Raw genomic sequence first — 14660 nt, 5'->3', positions numbered from 1 at the left:
AATCTAAGTGTGGGACATGCTACCATTCACAATTCCAACTAAGTGTGGCACATGCTACCATTCACAATTCCAACTAAGTGTGGCACATGCTTCCATTCACAATTCCAACTAAGTGTGGGTCATGTTACCATTCACAATTCCATCTAAGTGTGGCACATGCTACCATTCACAATTCCATCTAAGTGTGGCACATGCTACCATTCACAATTCCATCTAAGTGTGGCACATGCTACCATTCACAATTCCATCTAAGTGTGGGACACGCTACCGTTCACAATTCAATCTAAGTGTGGGACATGCTACCATTCACAATTCCAACTAAGTGTGGCACATGCTACCATTCACAATTCAATCTAAGTGTGGCACATGCTACCATTCACAATTCCATCTAAGTGTGGGTCATGTTACCATTCACAATTCAATCTAAGTGTGGGTCATGTTACCATTCACAATTCAATCTAAGTGTGGGTCATGTTACCATTCACAATTCCATCTAAGTGTGGGTCATGTTACCATTCACAATTCAATCTAAGTGTGGGACATGCTACCATTCACAATTCCAACTAAGTGTGGCACATGCTACCATTCACAATTCCAACTAAGTGTGGCACATGCTTCCATTCACAATTCCAACTAACTGTGGCACATGCTACCATTCTCAATTCCATCTAAGTGTGGGACACGCTACCGTTCACAATTCAATCTAAGTGTGGGACATGCTACCATTCACAATTCCAACTAAGTGTGGCACATGCTACCATTCACAATTCCATCTAAGTGTGGGTCATGTTACCATTCACAATTCAATCTAAGTGTGGCACATGCTACCATTCACAATTCAATCTAAGTGTGGCACATGTTACCATTCACAATTCAATCTAAGTGTGGGTCATGTTACCATTCACAATTCAATCTAAGTGTGGGTCATGTTACCATTCACAATTCCATCTAAGTGTGGGTCATGTTACCATTCACAATTCAATCTAAGTGTGGGACTTGCTACCATTCACAATTCCAACTAAGTGCGGCACATGCTACCATTCACAATTCCAACTAAGTGTGGCACATGCTTCCATTCACAATTCCAACTAACTGTGGCACATGCTACCATTCTCAATTCAATCTAAGTGTGGGACATGCTACCATTCACAATTCAATCTAGGTGTGGCAAATGCTACCAATAGAAATTCAAACTAAGTGTGTGACATGCTAAAGTTCACATTTATATCAAGATGCAACTTGGGCTAACGGTCATGCTTTCATCTAAGTGTGGAACATGCTACCATTCACAATTCCAACTAAGTGTGGCACATGCTACCATTCACAATTCAATCTAAGTGTGGGTCATGTTACCATTCACAATTCCATCTAAGTGTGGCACATGCTACCATTCACAATTCCATCTAAGTGTGGGACACGCTACCGTTCACAATTCAATCTAAGTGTGGCACATGCTACCATTCACAATTCCAACTAAGTGTGGCACATGCTACCATTCACAATTCAATCTAAGTGTGGCACATGCTACCATTCACAATTCCATCTAAGTGTGGGTCATGTTACCATTCACAATTCCATCTAAGTGTGGGTCATGTTACCATTCACAATTCAATCTAAGTGTGGGACATGCTACCATTCACAATTCCAACTAAGAGTGGCACATGCTACCATTCACAATTCCAACTAAGTGTGGCACATGCTTCCATTCACAATTCCAACTAAGTATGGCACATGCTACCATTCACAATTCCATCTAAGTGTGGGTCATGTTACCATTCACAATTCCATCTAAGTGTGGCACATGCTACCATTCACAATTCCATCTAAGTGTGGGACAGGCTACCGTTCACAATTCAATCTAAGTGTGGGACATGCTACCATTCACAATTCCAACTAAGTGTGGCACATGCTACCATTCACAATTCAATCTAAGTGTGGCACATGCTACCATTCACAATTCCATCTAAGTGTGGGTCATGTTACCATTCACAATTCAATCTAAGTGTGGGTCATGTTACCATTCACAATTCAATCTAAGTGTGGGTCATGTTACCATTCACAATTCCATCTAAGTGTGGGTCATGTTACCATTCACAATTCAATCTAAGTGTGGGACATGCTACCATTCACAATTCCAACTAAGTGTGGCACATGCTACCATTCACAATTCCAACTAAGTGTGGCACATGCTTCCATTCACAATTCCAACTAACTGTGGCACATGCTACCATTCTCAATTCAATCTAAGTGTGGGGCATGCTACCATTCACAATTCCCTCTAAGTGTGGCACATGCTACCATTCACAATTCAATCTAAGTGTGGGACATGCTACCATTCACAATTCAATCTAAGTGTGGCACATGCTACCATTCACAATTCCATCTAAGTGTGGGTCATGTTACCATTCACAATTCAATCTAAGTGTGGGTCATGTTACCATTCACAATTCAATCTAAGTGTGGGTCATGTTACCATTCACAATTCCATCTAAGTGTGGGTCATGTTACCATTCACAATTCAATCTAAGTGTGGGACATGCTACCATTCACAATTCCAACTAAGTGTGGCACATGCTACCATTCACAATTCCAACTAAGTGTGGCACATGCTTCCATTCACAATTCCAACTAACTGTGGCACATGCTACCATTCTCAATTCAATCTAAGTGTGGGGCATGCTACCATTCACAATTCCCTCTAAGTGTGGCACATGCTACCATTCACAATTCAATCTAAGTGTGGGACATGCTACCATTCACAATTCCAACTAAGTGTGGCACATGCTACCATTCACAATTCAATCTAAGTGTGGCACATGCTACCATTCACAATTCCAAGTAAGTGTGGCACATGCAACCATTCACAATTCCATCTAAGTGTGGGTCATGTTACCATTCACAATTCCATCTAAGTGTGGGTCATGTTACCATTCACAATTCAATCTAAGTGTGGGACATGCTACCATTCACAATTCCAACTAAGTGTGGCACATGCTACCATTCACAATTCCATCTAAGTGTGGGTCATGTTACCATTCACAATTCCATCTAAGTGTGGGTCATGTTACCATTCACAATTCCATCTAAGTGTGGGTCATGTTACCATTCACAATTCAATCTAAGTGTGGGACATGCTACCATTCACAATTCCAACTAAGTGTGGCACATGCTACCATTCACAATTCCATCTAAGTGTGGGTCATGTTACCATTCACAATTCCATCTAAGTGTGGGTCATGTTACCATTCACAATTCAATCTAAGTGTGGGACATGCTACCATTCACAATTCCAACTAAGTGTGGCACATGCTTCCATTCACAATTCCAACTAAGTATGGCACATGCTTCCATTCACAATTCCAACTAAGTATGGCACATGCTACCATTCACAATTCCATCTAAGTGTGGGTCATGTTACCATTCACAATTCCATCTAAGTGTGGCACATGCTACCATTCACAATTCCATCTAAGTGTGGGACATGCTACCATTCACAATTCCAACTAAGTGTGGCACATGCTACCATTCACAATTCCATCTAAGTGTGGCACATGCTACCATTCACAATTCCATCTAAGTGTGGGTCATGTTACCATTCACAATTCCATCTAAGTGTGGGTCATGTTACCATTCACAATTCAATCTAAGTGTGGGACATGCTACCATTCACAATTCCAACTAAGTGTGGCACATGCTACCATTCACAATTCCAACTAAGTGTGGCACATGCTTCCATTCACAATTCCAACTAAGTATGGCACATGCTACCATTCACAATTCCATCTAAGTGTGGGTCATGTTACCATTCACAATTCCATCTAAGTGTGGCACATGCTACCATTCACAATTCCATCTAAGTGTGGGACACGCTACCGTTCACAATTCAATCTAAGTGTGGGACATGCTACCATTCACAATTCCAACTAAGTGTGGCACATGCTACCATTCACAATTCCATCTAAGTGTGGGTCATGTTACCATTCACAATTCAATCTAAGTGTGGGTCATGTTACCATTCACAATTCAATCTAAGTGTGGGTCATGTTACCATTCACAATTCCATCTAAGTGTGGGTCATGTTACCATTCACAATTCAATCTAAGTGTGGGACATGCTACCATTCACAATTCCAACTAGGTGTGGCACATGCTACCATTCACAATTCCAACTAAGTGTGGCACATGCTTCCATTCACAATTCCAACTAACTGTGGCACATGCTATCATTCTCAATTCAATCTAAGTGTGGGACATGCTACCATTCACAATTCAATCTAAGTGTGGGACATGCTACCATTCACAATTCCCTCTAAGTGTGGCACATGCTACCATTCACAATTCAATCTAAGTGTGGCACATGCTACCATTCACAATTCCATCTAAGTGTGGGTCATGTTACCATTCACAATTCCATCTAAGTGTGGGTCATGTTACCATTCACAATTCAATCTAAGTGTGGGACATGCTACCATTCACAATTCCAACTAAGTGTGGCACATGCTACCATTCACAATTCCAACTAAGTGTGGCACATGCTTCCATTCACAATTCCAACTAAGTATGGCACATGCTACCATTCACAATTCCAACTAAGTGTGGCACATGCTACCATTCACAATTCCATCTAAGTGTGGCACATGCTACCATTCACAATTCCATCTAAGTGTGGGACACGCTACCGTTCACAATTCAATCTAAGTGTGGGACATGCTACCATTCACAATTCCAACTAAGTGTGGCACATGCTACCATTCACAATTCAATCTAAGTGTGGCACATGCTACCATTCACAATTCCATCTAAGTGTGGGTCATGTTACCATTCACAATTCAATCTAAGTGTGGGACATGCTACCATTCACAATTCCAACTAAGTGTGGCACATGCTACCATTCACAATTCCATCTAAGTGTGGCACATGCTACCATTCACAATTCCATCTAAGTGTGGGTCATGTTACCATTCACAATTCAATCTAAGTGTGGGACATGCTACCATTCACAATTCCAACTAAGTGTGGCACATGCTACCATTCACAATTCCAACTAAGTGTGGCACATGCTTCCATTCACAATTCCAACTAACTGTGGCACATGCTACCATTCTCAATTCAATCTAAGTGTGGCACATGCTACCATTCACAATTCAATCTAAGTGTGGGACATGCTACCATTCACAATTCAATCTAAGTGGACAAGCTACCATTCACAATTCAATCTAGGTGTGGCAAATGCTACCAATAGAAATTCAAACTAAGTGTGTGACATGCTAAAGTTCACATTGATATCAAGATGCGACTTGGGCTAACGGTCATGCTTTCATCTAAGTGTGGAACATGCTACCATTCACAATTCCAACTAAGTGTGGCACATGCTACCATTCACAATTCAATCTAAGTGTGGGTCATGTTACCATTCACAATTCCATCTAAGTGTGGCACATGCTACCATTCACAATTCCATCTAAGTGTGGGTCATGTTACCATTCACAATTCAATCTAAGTGTGGGACATGCTACCATTCACAATTCCAACTAAGTGTGGCACATGCTACCATTCACAATTCCAACTAAGTGTGGCACATGCTTCCATTCACAATTCCAACTAACTGTGGCACATGCTACCATTCTCAATTCAATCTAAGTGTGGCACATGCTACCATTCACAATTCAATCTAAGTGTGGGACATGCTACCATTCACAATTCAATCTAAGTGGACAAGCTACCATTCACAATTCAATCTAGGTGTGGCAAATGCTACCAATAGAAATTCAAACTAAGTGTGTGACATGCTAAAGTTCACATTGATATCAAGATGCGACTTGGGCTAACGGTCATGCTTTCATCTAAGTGTGGAACATGTTAACATTCACAAATCCGATCTAGGTGTGGGGCATGCTAACAATCATGTTTCTATCTAGATGCAACCTAAGGTAATGTTTGTGAATTTGTCTAAGTGTGACACATGCTACCATTCACAATTCCATCTAGGTGCGGGACGTGCTAACAGGCACAGTTCTATTTAGATGTGACTCAGGTTAATGGTCATGATTCCATCTAAGTGTGGGACTTGATAGTATTCACAATTCAATTAAGGTGTGGAACATGCTAACAATCACATTTCTGTCTAGATGCGACCCAAGGTAATGTTGATTAATTCATCTAAGTAAACTTTCTAGTAATCTTGGAGCACACTGACAGTCTTAAGGGGTACAGTACAACTCTGTAAACTTTCAGTGCATCTAGAAGTTACACAGTTTTAAGAGGTAAAGTACAACACAATAATCTTTGGGCGCACTATCTAGATGTGACATAGTAATAAGGGTCGGAGACAACTCATTACATTTTCTGAGTTCTGTCTAGTAGTGACACAGCCTTAGAGGTAACGTACAACACTAATCTCAGAGCAGACTATCTAGATGTGACAGTCTTTAGGGGCAGAATAGAACAGTAAATTATTCAGTGTACTGTCCCGAATTGCTAGACTAAGAGGGTGGTATGAATACAAATCTCTTGGTGGACAATATCTAGATGTGACACAGTTTTAAGGGGCAGTTGCTATCATTGACAAATCTGTCGGGTCCCGGGCAGGCTAAATTTCGCAATTCCATCTATTTGTGGTATTTTCTCACATGCACAATACTATCTAGAAACGATGCAGACTCAGGTTCTTGATTACATCTAGGTGTGGTGCATGCTAACATTTACAAATCTGTCTAAGTGTGGCATACACAAGCAATCACAGTTCAGAGGTAGGATAACGTAGAGTGTCTGGGCTTTCTGGAGTAGAGTAATTGCTCTACTCCCCACCCATGCCACACTTACTTTTTTGGTGGTTGGTGCTGGTTGGCGGCTGGCTACTGGCTTCCCCTGCTGACACATGCAGACACAATCTGGAGCTGCCTCTGTGGGAGCTGCCCTTTGCCTTGGGGCCCATAACCGGGGGGCTGCTGGGCAGGGGATTGCCCTGCTAGGGACTGTTAAATGCAGGAGTTGCCCAATCAAAGGAAGGGGCGGGGCAACAGCATTGGAGCTGCGAGGGCTAGGCTCTCGCCTTGTTTCTTGTGCATAAAGCACGGACCAATCATGGGGGCTGGGAGTATCACAAAGAGGGTCGGGCTTTGTTGCAAAGGTGTTGAGTGTACCTGGGGATTTAACTTTTATTTTTTCATTTCTAAAATGAAAAACGCAAGACCAGATGATGCTGGGAGGCATGGGAGGTGGACGGGAGTATCACAAAGAGGGTCAGGGCTTTGCTGGGGAGGTGCAGAGTGCACAGTGCACCTGGGGATTTAACTTTTTCATTGCTAAAATGAAACAAAGGCCAGATGGGGGCAGAGTGCAACAAGAGACCCTGCTCTGCAGGTGGACCTTACCTCAGAGTTTGTGCTGGTCAAAAGGCTCAAGGGACACTCTGCGAGGGCTAGGCTCTCACCTTGTTTCTTGTGCATAAAGCACGGACCAATTATGGGGCTGGTGGGCAGGCGGATCACAAAGAGGGTCGGGGCTTTGCTGGGGAGGTGTCGAGTGCACCTGGGAATTTAACTTTTATTTTTTCATTTCTAAAATGAAAACACAAGGCCAAATGGTGATGGGAGGCGGGCGGGAGTATCACAAAGAGGGTTGGGGCTTTGCTGGGGAGGTGCTGAGTGCACTGAAGGAGGGAAAGACCAATATAAGACAGGATCCAAATGTGCACAAACAAGTCATGATGTTCCGGAGAACGATGGATCTGCTGAATTACCACCGAAATTGGATTATAACTTGGTCATGTGGGTTACCACAGAATTACAAGTGGTGGCAATTCCCCATTATTGGTGTCCATAGGACTCCATGGCAGATTCACCATTGGCGGATTCATTTCATGGCAAATCTTGCCATTGTTGAAGGTACCTCAAAATGTAAAATTCATAATTCAGCGGTGTGGGGAAAAACACCAGTTTTTCCCTGCATCACCAAACGTGTAATCAGGCTGAAAGTATTTAGGAGAGGTGCTTGACAGACACAAAAATATGTTTCAACCAGCATTCGGAACCTCTCAAAGGCTATGTCAATCTGCATCAATAAAATGAAACATAAGGTGAGCACGGAGCTTGCCATAGCAAGCCGTGAGCTAGAGGAAGTACTACGGGAGGTTGCCAGTCATTTGGTCGAAAACAATTGGTCGACTGGACAACTGGTCGAATCAATTTGGTCGAAAACCAAATGGTCGAATTTTTTATTTTTTTTATTTTTACCCCTTTTTTTTTTTTTTTTTTTTTGGGGGGGTCCCCCCAACCCCTTTTTTTTCTTTCTTTTTCTACACGAAAACCCACAAAACACATATATAAATAAAAAAAAAAATTTGACCATTTGCTTTTCGACCAAATGACGTCGACCAAATTGCAGTCGACCAGTTTGTAGTCGACCAAATGACTGGACACCCTACGAGAATCTGAGCCAGTGTGTTGTCATCCTGTTTACGGGGGTCGTCTTACTCTGTGCTGTCCAACTTGGGGAGGAAAACTGACTCCACGATCTTGATCCTTTATGTTATACCACTGATCTTTCTTTGCATACATATTCCCCTTCACACACGTTTTGTATAAGAGACAAGGCAAGCATTTGGTTTTGTTAGTATAGGCCATTTTGATTTGACAGAAACTGATTAGGATTGTGTTTTCTTTAGTATTTGAAGGTAGGGACTACTCACATCATATCTATAGGGCAAAGTAGGATTTTTCCAAACCACAAGAATCTAATAAAGGTTTTGAAACTTTTACCTCTTGTATCAGTGTCATATATGATATGATAGTTTATTTATATAGCGCCTATACACAATGTGTTTCAAAGCGCTTCAAGGCAAGGAAGGGAACAACGGAAAGTACAATTACATTCCTACAGGCCATGAACAGAAAGGATGTGAAATTAACTATCGCACTTGGCCTAACGCATAAGACATAGTTAAGGAAGGGAGGGGGAGAGTGGAAAGGAAATGGAAACAGACAGGCGACTACCGTACTAGGCCTGATGACATATCTGGTAGAGCTGGAGAACAACAAAAGGTGAGGGAGAGGTCTGCAGAAAGGGAGGAGAGGAACAAAACAAGCGACTATCGTACTAGGCCTGACGACATTTCAGATAGTGCTGGAGGGGGTTGGGGGGAAGGAGACAGACAAGGTTGCTATCATACTAGGTCCAGGGACAATTCTGATCGAGTAAGTGCATTGAAGAAAGTAAGGTGTGGAACTGCGGGGGAGGGAGAGGAGAGACCAGAAAGTAAGCAGTCAAAAAGAGTGGAGAAGCAAGAGAGGATAGCAAATACAATTGCAGAAGTCAAAAGCAACACATAATGTTGCAAGCCAGGATACAAGATGAAGATGGGAACAGCATGATTCAGGGCCACCTTGAGTACAAGATGCAAAGGAAGTTCAGCATGAGAGTTGAGAAAGGGTGACGCACCGTGAATCAATGAAGTCCATAAAAGTCAAATCCATACTTGTGATACCATGCCTCCCTTACACAGGGCTAATCGTAAACTTGCACCTGCTGCCTGTTAGGAGGCTACATGTGTATAAAAAGACCCATCAAATGAGTGAGGAGGAAGAAGTAACAGGAGCACTGGCGGTGAAATTGCAGCAGCTGCAGAGAGGCCGGGAGGAACAGCAAAGAGCTGTTTGTGTGGAGCACGCCTATGGTTCAGGAAAGAGTGGCCTGAGAACTGGGGCTCTGTGAAACTGAAGGGGCCTGGAAAAGGGAAGGCTACCACATTTTAGCTGACCCAGGAGTGCCCGAGGGGCAGAAGGTGGAGCCCTGAGGCAAAGACCAGAAGGCCAGGAGATCCGCACTGCAGAAACTCGCATCAAAGCAACCAGTGAGTTTCTAAGCAAACAGAAACCCAGTATGCAAGTGTTTGATGTTACGTGCAAGGTTACTGTGTATCGAAGTGGTCGCGTGAATGATGAGACACATTGTCAAAGGTCTGCAATCCAAATCCTTGTAAACCAGCAGACAATAAAACTTGTTAATCCTTAAACTAGTGAGAATACTTTGTTACATAGTGGTCACGTGGAAATGAAAGCACGTTGTCAAAAGTCTCTGAATGCTGGGAGCTATTAAAAGCAAACCAAAAAGGTGTATTACACTGAAGCAAATTGAAATTAACAACAGAGAGCATGAAAAACCTTTAATAATCTTTCAATGATAAACCGAAAACAAAGTCCAACCAATATATCTTCATATTTTGAATACCGCACTGAAAGAAAACTGCTTTACAATTTAAACATTGTGTACCAAGTCCAAATGGGCATGAACTTTAAAATTGCAAGCAAGTTTATATACATTGAATCTACATTGAAACTACAAATCAATCAATTGCTGAATCCAAGATTCCAATACATATGGAATTCTACAGTGAATAAAACTTTGAAAAAGCCAGCAAACCCAATCAGGGTAATTCATGGAATAAATGTGCGTCGAAAAGGGGAGCGCAAGCGTGAAAATCGCAGTGCACACGTGCTAAAGCTGCGCATGCAGCCGTTCATCGATTCATGGAATGCACTGCACTTGTAAAACCTGGGATGTGCGCCAAATCCGTGGGTGGCGCACGCATGCGCAACGCACACAAGGAAAGCACACATCGTGTAACGCACACAAGGAAAGTGGGCAGAACACAGGGCGAAACACGTGGAATGGGGATAAACGCGTGAAAATGTTGGCATGACGGGGGAAGTACAGGAGGTAAATGCTTGCAATGCCCACACGTGCGCCAACAACACGTATTCATGGAATCGAACAGGGGAAACCCGTGCACCAAAAAAGACGCGCTAATCCGGAAACACGTACGCCAGCAGGAAGCAGGCGTAAGCGGCCCCGCGCAGCATAAAAGTGGGCACAAACAACAAACAAGCTCATACGCTACGATGAATATAGCGTTCCTCGCAGCAGTGGTCGTGGGACACCGCAGGAGGAGGAGGATAGCCAGGCCCCACATTTTTTTACCCAGGACCAGCCTTTTTGGGATGCCTGATGACCAGGGCCCTCATTACGACCCCAGCGTTAACCAATGGCGCTATTAGCGCCATGGTTAACGCCGGTAACTTACCGACTCCGCCATAGTGAAATGGGGAATTACCACCCCATTCCAAGGTTGGCGGGGCGGTAATTCCCCATTTCACCATGGCCCTTCCCCATTCCCATTTTTGCCCCATAGGGCTTAATGGGAATGGGGAAGGCGGTAATTACGGTACCGCAAAATGCGGTACCGTAATTGCCACCAAGGTCCCTTTGCGGGTGCCTACCTTAACGGCTGGTCCAGACCAGCCGTTAAGGTCAGGACCCGCAAAGGGACCTCGTAATCAGGCATTAAGGGATTACCGGTACCAGTACCTTTCCCGGTACCAGTAATCCCTTAATGCCAGGGTTGTAATGAGAGCCCAGGTGTATGGGAGGTACAGGTATCCACCACTAATAATCCTAGAACTGGTCAGGGAGTGGGAGGATGACCTCACATCACCCACCCTGTGCTCCCAAGCACTTAGCCCCTTGGAAAAGGTGCTCAATGAACTGCACTTCTTGGCTACTGGGTCATTTCAGCTGACAAGTGCCATAGTTGGGGGTGTCTCACAGGCCACGCAGTCACGCTGCCTACACCAGGTGTTGGCCATCATGACTACACGCCCCTCAGTCCGCAGGCACATATACATGCCCAGAACACCTTCAGAAAGGCAGGCCATGGTCCAGGACTTTTACAGAGTGGCACATTTCCCCAAAGTGCTAGGTGCCATTGATTGCACCCATGTGACTCTACATCCTCCCAGGGCCACTGAGCACATCTATAGAAACCGCAATCACTGGCATTCCATCAACGTGCAGGTTGTATGTGATGCCAAGGGAATCATCACCTCAGTATATGCCAACTATCCGGGGTGCAGCCATGATAGTTTCATATTCAGAATGTCACCCCTAAACCGTGACCTGTAAGCTGGGCGGCATGGTGACACATGGCTAATTGGTGAGTATAAATGTCTCTGCACATGCATGCATGTCAGACACTGAGAAATGTGAACACCCCACTAATGACAACCATTATCACCTCCCCAGGGGACAGTGCCTACCCTCTGAGCACATACATGATGACGCCAATACGGAACCCTACCACACCACCCGAGGTAAGATACAACACAGCCCATATTGCAGCCCGGGACATAGTGGAGCGCACATTCGGAGTGCTGAAGTCACGCTTTCGCTCCCTTGACCGCTCTGCTAGGCAGCTGCTATATGCGCCCACAGTAGTGTGCAGGATCATAGTGGCAGCATGTGTCCTGCACAATGTTGCAACCCAGCGGGGCGTGCCGGTGGACATGGTGGTGCCTCCACATCCCCAACCACATGCACGGCCGCTGTGCATGGGAGGTGAAAGGGCACGTGGTGAGGCAGCCTGTACCCAACTTGCGGCAAATTACTTCACCTAAAATCCCACCCCTGCGGAGTGCACACTGACCTGGCACATACCAGCTGACAATTTATGATGATGACAAAAGGGGCAGTCAACTGTCACAACCATACCACACTGAGATTGTTTACCTGGAAGTGCTACATTGTGTGCATCTCTAGCTACTTAAACACACCCAATGCTGTGTCAGTAAAAGCACACAGTCATGCAGCATGAAGGACTACCCCCTTGCAAAACACTACAAACAAATAGTGGCATGTCACCCAACCCCTCCCTAACCCCATCTCAGCTACCCAACACACCATGGCATGCGATGTCAAAGCAACCAAATGATTGCACATCACATGACACAAGTGTCACAAAGTGCACCGTTCCAAATGGAAACAGGCCCCAGACAATTACTTCTCACCAATGAAAAAAAATCCAGCACACATTAACAAATACTTACCAGCAAGACAAAACATCAGTGCAGGATCCAACAGTGGCAACTTATGACAGAAAAAAATTAAAGTAGTGTAAGTGTCACAAAGGAAGCACATCAACCCCTTACAACTGCAGAGTGTTGCTGGTAGGCAAATTTGGCAGTGCACTGCATACAACATGAACTGCATCTGCAAAGGAGACGGGCTCGTTAAGACATGAAGAAGCTACATGTATATAAGCAAAAAGACCTGTATGTAAAACCATATAGAAATCCACCATGCAATGGAGAAATGAACATCGATCCCCACTAGGGATGTATACACAGTTTGGACTACAGACTGCCCACATAACGTATGGGAGCTCAATGCCTCTGCATAAGTTACTGTCACTTGGTCACACCCTTTGCGAGCCCATGGAAAGGGGAAGCACGAGGTGTGTGTGTGTGTGTGTGTCAGAAATCCAAGTTTCTAACCCAAAGACAGGACAAGCCTGCATGTGCCCAGCTGGAATACACAGTGGATGCCTACGGGAGCCACACAAAGCAACACACTGTAACATTAATTCACAATCTGAAAGAAAATGGTAATGAACAAAAATGTAAATGCAAATGAAATATAGAAAAAGCAAATGTAAATGTAAAGTAAAAGAAACAAATTAAATAATAAAGTAAAAATCAGAAGCATAACCAAATAAAATAAATGTATGAACATCAAAATAAGAAATTAAGATTTAAAATTAAAAAAAGAATACATAGAAAAAAGAAGACGAAATAAATATAAAAATGTAAATAAATACTATTTTCATTTAGCAAATCGGAATGAAATGTGAAAAAACCAAAACAAATAAAAATAAATGGCAATGTGTGGACCAGGGGGGAGGCCACCCAGGAGGGCCGAGGTACAGGGTGCACCCCAACAACCACATGCGTGGATGTTGGGGGAACAAAAACCTCCATGGGCTCATGGCCTGCACAGCTACCCTACAGTGGGAGAACTGCTGTCGCTGTCATCACCCTGTGGTGGTACATCAGAAGGTGGCCGTGATATGCGAGGCAGACCATGCAAAGCCCTGGCATGCTCCTCCATGGCAGCAAGCATGCAGGTCTGAAAGGTTTGGTTTTGCAGGATGATGGTACGGAGATCCCCATGCAGCACCTCACGGGTAGCATGCATTTCTGCCTGCAAGGCCTCGCGTGATGCCCGGATCTCCTCACGGGTTGCCTGGAGCTCAGCTGAGAGTGTGCGTGTCAGCTGCTCCAGCTGCTGTTCTGACCTTGTACTCTGGGACACCTCAAATTCACCCAGAGTATCTCTCTGGGACCTGTGATCGAACTTCAGGGCATCCCTGTGGGCCTGTGACTCTGCAGATATGGCTGTGCGCAGAGTCTCCAGTCCAGCCCGTCGGTCCCTGTTGGATGCCAACATGTCCTCCCTGTGTGAGTGGCAAATGGACACTGCTGTCTGCTGCTGGAGCTCCACCTGCCTTTCAGGGGGAAGAATGGAAGTGGCCACCCTATCCACAGCCTGAGCCATCATTTCACACAATGCCCCCTGTTATGCTGCTAGGTGTACATGGAGTTCTCCCACACAGTATTGCCTGGTGGCGCACGGCCACTGCGTTGGCGGGCACCACAACTGTTTGGGGCAAGGTGATGTGCACCTTGCTGTGCTGGCACTGCCTGAGGCTGCAGGACTGCATTCCTCCTTTTATCTGCTGGCCCAGGAACAGGAGCAAATATTGTGGAGTGTGACCCTGCATCCGTAACCGCCACAGGCGGACTTTCCAACACTGAATGCCCCATAGAGGGG

This window comes from Ambystoma mexicanum, chromosome 9 (genome assembly GCF_040938575.1).
Source record: "Ambystoma mexicanum isolate Mex_15411 chromosome 9, UKY_AmexF1_1, whole genome shotgun sequence".
In the NCBI taxonomy this organism is placed as follows: domain Eukaryota; kingdom Metazoa; phylum Chordata; class Amphibia; order Caudata; family Ambystomatidae; genus Ambystoma; species Ambystoma mexicanum.
The sequence above is the reverse complement of the archived record's forward strand: the minus strand, read 5'-3'. Positions refer to the sequence as shown.